The sequence below is a fragment of the Dermacentor albipictus genome, chromosome 9, assembly GCF_038994185.2.
Source record: "Dermacentor albipictus isolate Rhodes 1998 colony chromosome 9, USDA_Dalb.pri_finalv2, whole genome shotgun sequence".
Lineage (NCBI taxonomy): Eukaryota > Metazoa > Arthropoda > Arachnida > Ixodida > Ixodidae > Dermacentor > Dermacentor albipictus.
In genome coordinates this window covers 69418113-69433997 of record NC_091829.1, presented here as the reverse complement: position 1 = coordinate 69433997, position 15885 = coordinate 69418113, and the positions used below count along the sequence as shown (strand labels likewise).

At 44.8% G+C, this 15885-nt stretch overlaps 1 protein-coding gene and 1 long non-coding RNA gene across 15 annotated transcripts in view; one reads left to right on the top strand and one right to left on the bottom strand.

Annotated features, from left to right (window-relative positions):
* The window catches only part of LOC135908575 (E3 ubiquitin-protein ligase Topors-like), a 323708-nt gene that overhangs the window by 52203 nt on the left and 255620 nt on the right, over window positions 1-15885 (bottom strand). The window lies entirely within an intron of this gene.
* On the top strand, window positions 69-10790 carry LOC135908593 (uncharacterized). Its single transcript, XR_010566366.1, has 4 exons — window positions 69-228; window positions 1214-1314; window positions 1795-1881; window positions 10520-10790. It is a non-coding gene; the product is annotated as an uncharacterized lncRNA (long non-coding RNA).

Here is a 15885-nt window from a genome sequence, read left to right as displayed (position 1 = left end):
CGCTCGTAAACGAGGCGCCTTCTATTGCGCTAGTATCGTTAGAGGTGGATTAAGTTTCCACTCGCTTTTCATACGCCGCTTCGAAGGTCAGTTTCACTTTTTCATGGTCCCGCAGCAGCGTCAAAAACAGGTGGTGGGGCTAGGATAGTGAGCACGTCAAGCACATTTGCACTTCAGCACTTCTACAGGACACTGCGCAGTTTGGAGCAGAGCGGGCTCGAAGGAAAGGTCAGTCGTGAGAACGCAATGCTACGTTTTCCTTGCGAGGCTAATACTTTCAGCTGTAACTTGAGGCATAGACTTGCAGCTCTAATATTGGCGGTGGTGCCTATAGAGTTTAATACAATTATCATAGGGAACCGTGTCTTCAGCGTCTGCGGGAGCTGCGACCACAGCAGTTCTGTCGGGATGGGAATAATGGGTGGCGCACGAATTTGTCTAGACTTCGTCATTTCGGCGTTCGATGGCTTCGTCACATTGCAAAGTGAGCGTTTTTTTGTAAAAGAAAGTACCGCGTTGCAAATAATTAAATCAACATTATTAAAATTGTTCAAAGGCAGGATTCGAACACAAGGCCTTTAGCACAGAGGCGTGATAGCTAAACCACTACGCCACGAAAAAACTGAAAGAGTTCGTTAGTGCGACCATATGTTCATTCAATTAGGCATTTAACTTTCTCGTAGAAGTAGCGGCCCCCTCATTGAGAAATTTAGCTCAAAGTTTAGAATTGTTCTGTGTGCCAGCGGAAATTTTCAAAAAAAATCGGTGCAGCTAACAAAAAACAAAAAACAAAAACCCTTGTAGCCCGAGGACGACACATAGTGACTTTTCCAACACTTCGTCGAGTTTGACAAATGTCGCGGCTGCTGTTGGTGTCAGACCTAGTTACTGTACCGAAACCCCTTGTAAAACAACAACATCGTTTAACTCGAAACAATCGCAGATAATATTTGACGACCCACAACATCTCCAGTAGGCACGTCAAGAATCGGTGAAGTCGATCGGATTATGAAAATATTACATGTTAGTGTTGCGTAATAAATGTTGGTGTTGTTTATGTTCAACTTTGATTACGTAATGCAGTTGAAGATGAAATACGAGTCTGATTTATATGTACAAGAATTATACAAATACCTACTTTTTCTATGTATGCAAATGAGGAGTATATTTGAAATGCGGATCAGTTTTTGACTATTTTCTCATGTGTGCGCAGAATATCTTTGTGATACGAAAGGCCTGAAAATGACACTGCTGCTGTGGACTTTTGTGGGAAGCCTCTTCTTAGTTTGCGCATCGAACATAATCGCCGAAGTGGTATGAACCCGACTTTTCGTTTCTTCTCACCTATTTGTGCGCATTTGGGGGCCGAACTTACCGATTTTCGCTAATTATTTTTTTCCTAATTGCTGTTTTCTATTGGCAGCAAGCCAGAGGTAATGTTCGAAATCCCGATTGCCAGCATGGATAGTTTTTTCGTGTACACGTGCTGTCTTTTTCAACACACTGTTGAAGTCGGCGAATTTATCGCCCAGGCGTAGTAAAATTAAAAACGAAGATATATATATATATATATATATATATATATATATATATATATATATATATATATATGTATATGTATATAAAATCACATCGCACTTCAACGTGCAAGAACCATCAGATGTAATAACGATGCTAATAATCAGTAACAAAGGAGTCAACACCGGTACCTGAAATTTTAAACTTGCAGGACGGTCATTTTCACTATGATCACCAATTTCCGGAACTGACGCTCATGTGTGTTCTTTTCTAAAGCGAGGGATGACAACACCGGGATCTCGGCCAGCAAGAGAGCGCGATCTTATGGGTGACTTTTATGGCTGCGGTAACGTCTCACAGGGGGTAAGTATTGTATTACATGGTTCAACGTGATGGTGGTAGCTAAAGTATTTGCCGCAGGCGGCGTTGTCCGTGTCGTACTGGGCGTTCAATTGCTATGCTTGAAGGGGTCCCGAGAGGAAAATTGGCGTCTTCTGTATTTTGCGTAACGTCCTGGACATCAGAACCCTGGGAAAAATGATGAGCGGGTCTCATAGCGAATAAATAATACCCTACTACTTGCTGCTGGACTAGTCGGTTCATACTTATTAGGACGTGTTAAGACGGGGGACCAAAACATTTTATTTTAGCAAAGCATTAACACATTGTAGTACCACACTACAATAGATGTTCTGCGAACCTGCGTTCGTTTCGATTCCCGGGAGGTGCAGGTTTGGTGACGCAGAATGTAGTCAGGTGGCCACGGAACATCACAGCGCTTTATCATAGCACTCGCTCCATCGTCTTCTGTGCCGGTATTCGTTGCGCGTTTTGATGTCTCAGCTTAGCAGACAACCGAGAGAGTATAGATCGCCTATGTAAGTAGACCACCCACCATTAACGCATTCTACTTATAGAGTGACGTCTTCAGCGATTTACAGCGAATCATGTACATTCTACCTCAAGGGAACGTTTGTTCTCAACTATAGAGCGGTAATATCGTGGGTATTGCATATCTTTCCCTTCTTTTTTACGTGCCTTTCATTTGCGCTGCGGTTGTCTGACGCACCTACGGAAGGGCAACGAAGCAGCGATAATACGACGGGCGGGAAGAGTTAACATCCGCCATGTACCCGTTTGCTAAATGTTTAAGGAGTGGGGAGGGGGGGGGGAGGGGTGCACGGGTGCACGAGATTCGCAATTGTCCAATGTCGTTTTCCCGCGCTGGTTTGTGAAGTCATATGCGGGACATAATGTAGGGGCCTATGTGAAAGCCGCAGGAACGACGCGAGGTATCTGTTGTACGAAATAATGGCCTCAATACAGCGTGCAGGGGAATGGTAGCTGAATCGCAGGTTCTTGGTCACACTGTCTATATTCGGTGCCAACCTAAGAATAACAAAAACAATGAATGGTATGCGCGCTGTTCTACTCAAACACAATTTGTAGAGATGCTTCAGACAATTAGGTTTTTTTACTTCGCTGACGCCAAGTGGTATTGCGTACTCAAAGCGGCAGCTTTCCCCGCGCATATCACTCTATGAGCGAATGTTTTCTTTTAATCACAAGTTTTCCAGTTTGCTTCAAGAAAACCAGAAGGGTCAGGCCTAAAGGCGCTAGCATGCGCCTGACTGAGGCCCTGACCTCTGTACAATATGCGCTCCAGCGAAGCAATCAGGACAGCGTAAGAATGGCGAGGAAAGGAAAAAAAAATAGGGGGGGGGGATTTGAACAAGGAATTCATGAGTCAAGATTGAGAAAAAAATAATACACTCCAAGCTAAGAAAAACAAGCACACGATGTGCAACCAGAAAGCACATCGGAATGAAACCGGAAGGTCTCGGGTAAATATAGTGAGGGATCCTGATATCGTCTCTAAGCCAAAGGTAATATTTTAGATTGAAACAAAGAACTTTTATTTTTCACATTCAGCCTAGCATTTACATCGGCAAAACAAAGTCATCAAGCCATCAGCGGACTTCTGCTGGCTTCGTAATCTTTCAGGTGTGAAGGGTAGGGGCCACTGGGTTTATTGTGGGTGGAGCTTGTTTGTATTTCTTAGGTTGCCTGTAGGTCTATAGAGATTGCAAACGTTTTTTTTATCCTTTTAAAAACGCGTGGTAGTGACCCTTTATTTCAGCAAGTTGGTGGTTCGCAGCCTAGAGTTTCATACAATAATTACCAGATGGAATGCCGGCGCTAATGTCTACGGGAATGGCAAGCGGGGCGGTTCAGCCAAGGAAGTTAAAAAAATCAATCTGGGGTGGCAGTCCCCGTAGTTTCTCAGCAGCACAGGTGAAGCCACAGTTTGTGTTTACTTCTACTCTGAAAGATGGCCGCGACACCGGAAAATTCTGACAGATCACGTGTCCTTTTGGTCAGGTATTTCAAGCGCTAGGGGCATGTGAAAATAAAAGCTCGTAGTTATTTCCTAAAATGTTATCTTCGGATGCGTAATAATATCATGACGTATCAGAAAATTAAAGAAACAAACGTTTAGCTTCTATCCCAAAGCAGTGACAGAAATAATGACGTCCAACTATATCTGCACGGCTAAATTCAGCATAGGAAATAGCACAGAGAGGAAAAAAGATGCTGTGTATAGACCTTTTTGTGTCCACGCTGGGGCAGCAGTGCATTCATGACCCCAGAAAACTTCCGGTCATGCATTTCTGACAGTCAAGGTAGCCAAGAAAAAGGAAGTATTTTGCGCAGAGTTTCCTGTGGGCACATATTATTGATTTGGTCAGATATAAAGAAACTGCCGCATGTGCGATCTCATGTACGAGCTTTTATTGTTGCACTGAACGCCAACAAATTCACTTGTAGAGAATTCCAACGTCACTGCGAAAGTGATGCCAGCTGGAGGGTTCCGTAAATATTTAGGCTAATTTAACTTCTGTTGCTCCAGAGGGCTTAACCGGAAGTCTTCTGGGAATGCTGTTTGTAAGCATGAGAAGGGTCTATATTCGATTTGATATTTGATGGTGTTACTTCTTGCCTATGGTAAGATGACGGTGGTTCGGCTTCACCTTTGATACGGCATCTACCCTCCAGAAATTCTTTTATTAAACCTCCTTGGGTTCAGCCAGCATGGAAATGATGGGAGAGTACATGGATTTGCCTAATACTTCGTCCTTCTTGCTTTAAACGGCTTCGTGACTTTGTAAACTCGCCATTCTCAACAAATCAACGTGTAACAAATCATTTAATGAACATTAATAAAATTGTACGATGGCAGGATTCGAACGCGGGACCTCTACAAGCACAGATGCCCAACGTTTAAACCTTTCGCCGTGGACGCGTGCATCGACCAGCCGGTAGAAAGCCTTTATGAATATCTCGGTGAGGCAAGCCAGCAGGCTGGAACGCTTGGAGAGTTTCGATTGGGCCTCCTCGAACCGCTGCAATTAGCAGCGATTGTCTGCGTTCGCCGAGTATTCCGCACTTTGAAGAAGTATTAGATTGCTCCGAAATTTAGGACAGCGAAGGTAGACAAGGTACGTTATAGACAAAGCCGCAAGAACCTCTCAATCCAGAAGCACGAAGATCAGACAGATCCATGGGCTATACTCATCATTCCGATAGTGGCTGAACAATTGCAGCGCCAGGGTTCCCACTTATAGTTATTATTGAAGGAAATTATGGTTCGCAATGCCTGCCCTTTTGGCTTCCATTGTTAATAATAATAATAATATTTGGGGTTTTACGTGCCAAAACCACTTTCTGATTATGAGGCACGCCGTAGTGGAGGACTCCGGAAATTTCGACCACCTGGGGTTCTTTAACGTGCACCTAAATCTAAGTACACGGGTGTTTTCGCATTTCGCCCCCATCGAAATGCGGCCGCCGTGGCCGGGATTCGATCCCGCGACCTCGTGCTCAGCAGTCCAACACCATAAGCTTCCATTGTTGGTGTGCGCATAGAGTTCTTCCCTATAACATTTAAAGGGAAATCTGGCAGAACCATCTATGGAAGTTTTCTAAGGGGCGCTGTGCTTTCATGGGAATGACGGTATGTGTGTCTGCGAGGCTTGTGTTGGCTGGTGTTGTAAGAGGCTTCGTCTAAAACGTGGATGCGGCTATCAAAAATAACGAGTTCTCAAAGTAAGATCTTGAGAACGAGTTTTCATTCACCCATATTACATCTTACAATGATGTTTACTCACCTAAAATGCATGACCAAGCGAAGAAAAGCGAGAACAGACGACAAACTGTTCCAAAGCGAGCGCGAATCTTGTCGTCTGTTGTCCAACTTTAGCGGCTCGCTGACACTTACTACATTTCATATAATTGTACATGTAATAAAAGGCTTTCATAATGAAACAAAACATGTTTTTGTGTAATACTAAAGCTAAAAGACCTTTTCACGTGAGAATGAATCATTGTGACAAACGAAACGGTGCTTGCCAGGCGCGTCTTCAAGGTGTCCTGGCTCTCCGAGAACGATGCCAATCCGAAGTCACAATATGCCGGCATTCCCATGCATACCACAGCGAAGCAGTGCCAGATGCCCTTCTAGGTAATATAGTGAGAAACTCTATGGAGGTGCCATGCGCTGGCACTGTTTGCTTCGAGGTGCCAAACCTCACTGCTCAATAATCTAACCTATATCCATGGGCTTTCTTAACGTGCACTATAACCTAAGTATCCGAGCGTTTTGCACTGCAACCCCATCAAAAGGCGGCCACCTTTGCAGGTATATCCAAACCCACGACCTATCATAGTTCACCAGCACAATATTAACTATGTACCGAGGCATCATGGCGTGCGTAAAGACAGTTTGGAGCCAGGATGTCGCACTTTGAGCTGAATTTAATGCATCCGCATAATTAGGTCCGTGTCCTTCCCCTTTGCTAAAGCTTTCCGAAAAATCTATCCCCGCCTTTGATGCCGTAACTGGCAACATCTTTGTCTATTTCGGCAACCAGTGAACTTACCTTTCCTGCAGGGTCATAGTGCAGCTGTCGCTTCGTTGCCCAGGAACTCAAGCGCATCCAATCGAACATTATTAAACGTGACGACAGTCTAATTTCGCACAAGCAGAAATGGCGGTAGCCGAAGAACATTTCACTTCCAGAGACTGTAAGCGTGCGGTAACACGTATGCAAGCGCCGACACAGATATCGGCGAAGTCGTCGCAGTGTGCGCAGGCTTCGTATTGGTTGCTGTGATTTCTCAGAGTGTCTGCGGTCTTAATCGCGTTGTGTGATCGCAGTCGCAAAGAATGCTCCGCACATTTTTCTTGGGCGCCATGTTACAGAGATGAACGGGAGCGCCATGTCACTTCATCTTAGGCAGACATCTCTTAATCAACCACATGAGTGAAACCGCTCTTGAGGAACTGTTCTCAAAAGTGCCCTTCGCACACAAAGTGGTGTCCGCTGCTGCTGTCGTCTGCGCTGAGAACGTTGCTGCTTTAGGCCCTCTGACTTATAGTTCAGGGCGAAGAAATAAGTGTAAATGATGATCGTTCTTTTGAGGCAGAAATACCGCCACTAATTGGCGCAGAGCACCGGTGATTCGGCCTCGGAGATGAGCTTCCACTTAGTTTGCCGCCAACTTCTTTTTGTCGTAGAAGTTTTCACATCCTTTAGCAACTTGTAAACACGCAATTGCAGGGACCTGTACCTCCTCACCGCACAAACTGGCGGCTACAGATGTTATTTTTTCACCTTGCTTGCTTTGTTTGTGGCGAGCCGTCTGCCACAACTACCAGACAAGCATTTCTTCCCGACGCTAACTTCGGAATCTATATCTGTGTCTTGACGACCAAACAGCTAAATCTGAGACCACAAAGTTTCTTGTTGTAGTTTTATACATGCACCTGAAATTCAATCTTCATGCGCAATCGCTTGTCCGTAAGATTTGTTTTGAAATACGTGCTATAATCAAAACTCACTCATTTTTTTTTCAGACGCACGTTATCCATTCCCTACGCGCACATTCCCAGCTATTTATCTTATTGCGCATCAGCATCGGGCAACACAGCTCGGCCAAATTGAACGCCTGCAAAATCAGGCGCTTCGTCACGTGACTTTTAGCCACTTCTTATCCAATGCAACGCCACTTTATTGCAGTTTACACATTCATCCACTTCATCAGGTCTTTCAGTTGAAGTTATCAATTGTGATGTACAAGTTATTTCATAACAATGCAGATACATATGGCCTTGTCGCTGAAATTTTTTTGTAAATACTAACGTTACCAGGTTCTCTGAACTCGATAACTGTGTTTTACCTAAAGTGCGCACAAACTGAGGTAAGTTCGCTACCACATTTGCGAGAATCGCACTGTAGAATTGTATTCCAAAACCATTAAACCATCAGGCACCGAGCATGTACTTAAGAACCAAGTTAAGACATAAATAGTGACTACAGTGACGAGTCCCGGCACTTTAACATCTGCACTACAGCGATGGGGCGCGGCTGCATTGAAGCTTCATTCTGTTATGCTCCGCTTGGTCGCATACAAAAGCGGGCATTCAGAATCATGACGCGCTCGAGAACCGATACACCCAGCAGGCCGCTGTTCAATCAACTAAACATATTGCCATTCGATCTTATGCGTGAGCATGAAACAGGTAACTAAACAGGTAACGTAATTATTCTTTCCCTGTGACCATATTCTTTTCAACATCACGTTTTACCAGAAGTAAGTAACGCGGCTAGAAATTTCAACCTGCCTCCTGTACATAATGGATATGGAAAAAGACTGCTCGAATTTGTTGGAGTTAAGACAAGGAACAACATATCCTCCGAAACAAAAGAAACACAAAATTTTGGCAAAACACTATTTGTTAGCTATAAACCACTGATTTGGTGCCTGTGTCCTTGCTTGGCGTTCTATTCCTTGCTGTTTGATAATTTATGTAACTGGTGATAATTTTTATGCATGCTGTAAAAAAAATCTTTTTTTTTCAGTTTTTGATGTGCTAATGTGTTGTTCATCCTCTGTATTATTCACCCTAGGCTTGTACCGTATATCTTTTATATTTCGCATATCCGGACCCATCCGCTAGCCTGCGGCTCTTGGGTCCAACAGCGTTTTGCGTATGCAATGTAACATCTATGATGATAATAACAAAGAAAGAGAGAAGGAAACTTCACTGGAATGCAAAGGGAACGGTAAAAAGCACATTCAGAAAAGGCATGGCATATGTTCATGTTCAATAGACAATGACTATTGTACTGGATTAACAAAAAGAAGCAGCCGGTAATTCCTCACTTAGAAGACCGATAAGCATACAGTGTGATGTGCAACTTCAGAAATATTGATATTGAAGCTTCCGAGACTTTAGAACAAAAGAAAATACGGCACATCACAAGTCGACTGTCATATGCATCGAAGTCCCTAGCTATAACACAATTATTTTTGAACAGCTCTCACAGTGGCCATGCAACATTGCTTGCTTGCGTACTGTCGAATCTTCGCATGCGGCTGCCTGAAGCTCACAGCGCGATGCGTAAACGCGCCCGCAGCGAAAGTGAGACTTAGTGCATGGTCATGCATGCCGACACGCAGTCGGTCGCCATGAACCTGAGCTGCATTGAAGCTTCATTCTGTTGTGCTCCGTTTTGTTACACAGACAGCGCACTGTAAGAAAATATTTCACATAGTTTTCTCTCGGCGATTGCCTGTCTTTAACGCAAGAAACCGGTTGGGGGAAATCGACTGTGGCGACCGCGCGCAGTGTCCCAGCTTACTGCACGTTGTAGATAAAGAGAAGACCGTTATGTGCTTTCCGTTTGTCCAAGATTATTATCTTAAAGGTAAAATACTTCCGTCATTTCGAGAGTACTTGCAAAAGTGTCCAGGAGGGCTCCCGCGCAGTACCTTTATTTAGGGCCGATAGCCTCACCTGTGCGGAGCGCGCCGCGTTATCCCTCGGACTACGCAAGTGAGGCGCTTGCGACAGATGGCGACCCCATAAGTCCTCGCCCCCAATACCGACCCTGTCGCTAATGTGTTGTTGTTAAAGTGCCGGGCCCCGTCACTGTAGTGCTGATGTTAAAGTACGGGGCGACGTCACTGTAGTCACTACTTAAGAACTATCTTATACAACTCTTCATCCTAACAACCGACTTTTGTGATTGTAATAATAATAACTAACGTAGCAATAATACCAGATGTTATATTGCTTCCATTTTGTTGTATTGTTAACTGACACTGCTAATTTATTACAGAAGATTTCTTTGTCATTTTTGTCCTAGTAAATAGCATTATACTTTGTTTTGTAGCGTGTCCGAAACGCTACAGTAGGCTGCGTGTAGAGTATTGTGTGTCTGAATAAGAATTTTGAGAGAACAAGCTCAGCGTAGCGTAGATTATACATTGGGAGTTACAAGGGTAATAGGAAACAAAATAGATTTTGGCCGGACACATAACGCGTAGTACAGATAGTCGGTGGTCTTTAAATGTTGGGGATTTGGTGCCAGCGGAAAAGAACAGCAGTCGCGGAACACTAGCGAACGAGATGGTGTGATAGAACAGAAAGATAAAAAAAACATTTATTGAAGAGAACAAATAAAAAGAATTATCTCTGTGCTGCTTCTGGCTGAATCCCTACATTTAAATTTTTCGTCGAACACCTCAGCAGGGATATGGGCGCGAGTGGTGGCATAGAAAATTTTCCGGAATGGAATGCATTATATAGCTATGGATGAAATAATGAAGATAGATTTTCTGATAGGGGGCCTGCGCTCTGACCTATACTTATATTATTTAAATTATATATTGATTATATTATAATATATAAATTATGATAGCAATAATAGAAGTAGACCACATCCATGTTGAATAGAATAGCAAGTTTAGAAAAGTTCTGAGAGTCTTTCTGTTTTCTGTTCTTTGGAAGAGTTCGTTTGCGTGACCGCTTCGAGCATTATACGAGTGATGGTACTAACGTATTCACTGCCCTTATATGCCTTTACATGCCTTTATATGCAAATGTGCTGCGGTATTCTCACTGGTGCCATTTTCGTTTTGTTTGTCGTTGCAGTGCTTCGACAACAGTCAATGCTGCGAGCACCTGCATTGTTACAACATGCGGTGTACCCCTTGGATCCATCGATGAAAAATCCGGGGTAAACCACCGAGGGCCGCTCAGAAAGTGGGGCTACCGCTGGGCGAAAAACAATTGGGGATACCTTCCCAACTAACCGGAAAATGGCTTACAATCTTGTCGACACCACAGGCCACTTGCCCTTTCTTCATGCCCGATAGTTATATGCTACAGTGGGTACGCCCGGAATAAAAGTTTTTAAAGTGTCGCCAATGTTGTTGCTTCGTATTCCCACGGTGTGTTTCGTAGTTGTGCAGTCTATACAGAGTTCAGCGGCGAAGATGATTGCACGGCACGCTCTCTGAGTGGGTGTGGCGACCGAAAGTCTCAAAGCTTGCTTAGCAGCGCGACCGTGTCAACTCTTGATGCTGATTTATTAGCATCACCTTCGAAACCTGGCAGTGGCGAATAGTCACCTAGGCTGCCTCAGCCAACCAAGTAATATATAGATACTTATTAGCCTAGTATTTAATGTCTCGTCAACCTTTTTCCATAAAAATATATATGTCAAGTATACATAATTAACAGTGTAACGTATGCCTGACAGGATGGACGGACGGATGGATCCTATGAGCGCCTCCTTTGTAAATGGGGGTGCTGGCTGGCGCCACCAAGCTTCTTACTTCGCCGAATGTCTTGCCTATCTTATTTTTTCACAGAAAAAAAATTCAGTGCCCTTCCAGTCTGTGAAGAAGGTTGACCAGCGAAACAGTGTACCTGGGCCCCTTAATGGCGAACTGCACCTCCGCCGGGGTTGGCGTGGCATTTCGCTATCTTCTGGATCGGCCCCCGTATGAGGAGTGTTTACCGCCTGCGTCACCTCCGCCGCGGGTCGGCCCGGCATCGCACTATATTCGGGATTTTTTTTTTTGTACACGCGGACATGATAGTGTGGAAAGTAGCCCTGAACAGCTTCTCTGTAAAAAAAAGAAAATACACAGCAACGATCTTTCTGGACTATTATTGGGAACTTCGTTTTTGTACGCCCCCGTTATTTGTAGTGCTCCTAATTTCTGCCATCAAACCTTTGACCGCCTTTTACTATTCTTTATTGCGGACATGTTTTATGTTGAACCCAAGGGCTTCATGTAGGTCAGCGGAGCCTAAACAGACAGCTGTGTAATTATCCTCACATTATAATGCAACATGTTCCATCTATTGCCTTGTTTTACTGCAGCAAACACGTGCTCCTTCCTTGGTGTATAGCTCCCGCCGAAGTACGCGTTCCAAAGCACGTACTGATATCGCTTCGAATAGTAGAGAACTTGCCTTTGAGTTGTCATCAATTTATTAATTTCCTGATTTCGTTTTAACTTCTCGCTGCCTTTTTTTTTTCATTGCCGCCACACAAGAGATTGTCTCATCCTATCTGACTTTGTGCTTAGCGTTCTTGGTGGCCATGTTGCTTACTATACAAGCCACAAACTTGCTGGTGGGCTACTCAGTTACTTTCCTTCACTGTGAGTCGTTATTATTCCTGTGCATATTCTAGACCACTGTCGAAACGCCCCTTACTTTCTTTCATATTCCCAAGTAGTTCTTTGATATCAATTTCACACTGAGCTTCCCTCAATTCAAACCTTCTCTAGCCCCGTAACACTGCACATCTTCATTTCTAGTTTTCCCGTTAGCGCCGACGAGATGATGACGACTGTGATGATTACTGGATTCCCGGTGAAACCGGGTGTCGAGAAATAGTCCGTTAATGAGGTTTTCCTACAGCTATCGCTGTCAAGCCTTTTGCCTATCTGATCTCGTGCTTAACTTTCGTATTTACAGCATCTGTCAATACTCTATGCCATTATTTACACTTGCAATGACTCCTGCTCGATCAATCTCTACCAATTCTTTTCTTCCACCAATGCTCTGATCGTCTCCAACTTATCTCGAGCGCTGACCTGTGAATCCTTCCGTCTTCTTCGAATCCCAATGCTTGCGGAAGGTGTACACTCCATGCGGGCATCGCTTGGTTAGTATCTTGGCATTCCATTACGATGTGCCGAGCCGTATGGTATGGTATGGAGAACTTTATTTAGGTCCTGAGGGATCAGTCTGGGACTGATGCGTGCCGCTCCCACGTTGGTACAGAGGCGCCGAGCCCCTCTGCCCTCAGACGGGCCCTCTGGACAGCCCTGAGTTGGTCTGCCAGCACTTCACTGTGCAACATCCAGCCTTTTTTTTTTTTGGAGCACACACATGCCGCATCCTGTGAAGAATATTTGCTCCGACAGGTATACTTTATTTTTGTCCTCAGAAAGCCTGCTTGGGCCTCAAATTGCAAGGCACTCCTATTGCGTGATTATACAGATTTTCCTTCCCGATTTCTTGCTTGTCGTTATTTAAATACCCACGGTATCTTATTTTGTTTGTTTCTATTCCTTGCATCCATTTCACTGCCTCGGTTTCTCTTGCTTTGTTTCTGATGAATCCTCCGTTGTCTAACTACACTTTCAACTACCCCGTACTTGGTTGCCAACTTTCTTCCTCTCTTCTTCCATTCCGTGTTGACGCTTGAGAGGTACATATATTTGTACATTTTAGTCGGCCATGCGCATTCTCGTCACCTCACGACTCACCGTCGTTGTGGTCACTTTCTGGGAGGAGGAATCTGTAATTTGTCGTGTGCATTCCGAAAGGAGACCATGGCACCGATTGGTGACGGCAACAAACTTCAATGAAATGACAAGAACAACACACGAATGACAATGCGCAAGAGTTGAGAAAGAGGTCGTCTATTCCATCTCGTTGCTGGATCTCCAGCGTCCTGGAGGCAACCGAGCGGCTACGAGAGATGAAGTTTAGGGAGCCCAGTAATAATTTTGATCGTATGCCGTTCTTTGACGTGCACCGAATGTCGTTATACACGAGTGCTTTCGCAGTCATGCCGATCGATATGTGGCCGCGTCATGCGGGATTCGAACCCGCAACAGTTTGCACTGCTAAATAGGGCCTCGGCAAGTGACGGGACAGACACATTGTTGAGGTTTGCCCTACCACGAACAACAACAACAACAACAACAACAGCAGCAGCAGCAGCAGCGGCAACAACAACAACCACAATAAATACAACCACAACAACAACAGTCATCATGGGGCCCTATAACGTAAAACTATTCCAATATGTTTTTATTCCAATCTCCTGACGTCAAATTTGCGTAACCGCCAACGCAAGCACCGGGCGGTCACACGCAGGGTTGTCTGAACAGACCAATCAAACGCTCTCCTCGTTCATAGGAGGTCACTTTTGCTTGCTTGAAAAACAAATAACATTGACTACACTGAGCGGCTTGTGGTATCTAATTGGCTGACAAGAGGCCAGGAGAGCGCTCAAGTGGAGAGGGATTCCATAGCGTCGAAGGAATGCACGGAAAGTCGATAACTGAATGAAGAGGGTGGCGCCGGCGTCTGCGATTGGTCCGCTTTCCCTTACTTAGCTTGCGGTGGCTGTTCGAAAGCAAGCTTACGAATGACGCTAAAACGTATCCTCAGCAAATAAGAGTTGGCAGAATTGGGTCGCAAACTTGCCGAATGTTCTCGGAAACATTACACGGCCACGCAAGAAGCTTTATTATAGTCATAAACTCATGCTCACCGGTAGGGGCGAGCAGCTAGTGCCAGAGCGATCGGCGGCAGCCATCTTTTATTACTTTCGGAACGGGGCAGCCTGCGGCTATTCAGAAGAAAATTCAGTTTTGTTCGGCATATTAATGCCTCTTTAATGCGTACAGGTCACTTTGACGCGGTGAGTTTTTGCAGATTTGTGACGTCGCGTGAAAGGAAGGTGAAGTGGGTGCAGTCTGAAAACTTTTGACCAATAGCCGGGGTCTAATGGCGAAAAGACGTCGAATCAGAAATAACTATTTTTCTTATTTCGGTGAAATTATGCATAATCAGTGTATACAAGTCATATCAGATGGGGCGATATCGCGGTTTTCGTGACGTCGCGTGACAGACAGGCGGAGGGGTGGAGGTCCAAAAAAGTGTTTGACCAATCGCGGGAGGCTGATTACAGAATGGGAATAGAAAAGTTTGGAATAGTTTTACGTCATAGCGCCCCTGGTTAGACACTTTTTCAGGACGAAGACAACGATTGCGAATAAACCTCGCTTGAATGGGACTTCATCGCAGCTATACCTTGAAAAATTTACTAATTTCATCTTCATCACATAATCCGCCTTGCATTGCGTTTCGCTTCCACTGGACGCCATTATTGCGTCACTTTCGACATGGGTGCTGAAATTTGTGGCAAAATACGCTGGTCTCTCACTTTGGGATGAATGCAGTGTTGTATGCCATGGCATTTTGCGGCCAACCCGGGCGAAGAATTTCTCAGAAAATGGTGCTGCTTTTGCAATAAAGGTTACGTGTCTTAGGCCATGACTTATTATTCAGCTCTGCAACTGTAAAATGTTCCATCAGATAATCTGAAAGAAACAAATTAAATCGATTCAGGTAACTAAACTGATTATACTGCTCAAGGTAGATGAACACTGTCTGACGTCCATCACTGCCGTGTAGATCTCGCCCAGTGAAAATAACAGTGTTGTCTCGAATCTACACTTTTTTGATGACTGGAGATACAAGCGCCGCCGAAACAACCTTGATCGTGTGCAGTGTGGCAACAGGCTTGAACGCGGCGCTCTTACCCCAGCGAAACTGTGCGTCAGCAAGAAGACCTGACAAGCAGCACGGTACGTCGTTCTGCTTTCTTGTGCTTTGTTTTCCATTATGCACAATAAAGATTGTATTGTATTTATTTCGCTACCTTTGTTTCGGCTGACGAGCAGGCATTTTGTATGCGGCGAGAGAGTTCTGCATGCAGCTGGCCATCTCACTACACGTCTTTTTTTGAGGAATGCACTTGAACTCGAGGTCCCTTTTCCTGACATCAGTGCCTGAACAGCAAATTCTAGACCTCTTCCGCACGGCAGAATGTGCACGTGCACATCGATAACAGGTGCGCTCGTGCCTCAAACGAGGAGGAAATGCGTAATCACGTACATGGGGATAGCTTGACCCGTGACGAAAGCTGGAGGGCCTACGTGCGGGTGTTTCCAACCCGCAGTAGCAATTAGGAAAGCGGCTGGTATGTCGAGAAACGTCGCGCGCGGGTAACGTCAGACGACAGCGTTGGCTACTATAGATCGTAGTTCTAAAGTATACAACGGACAGCCATTTTGCTAGAATGGGGGGTTTGAGTAAATGGCGGAGACGAAATACGAGCAGGTCCGAACCTCTTTAGACGTCATTAAGGGCATCCAAATGCAAAGCACCCCCAGGAGGATCCATCTGGGAGCCACCAT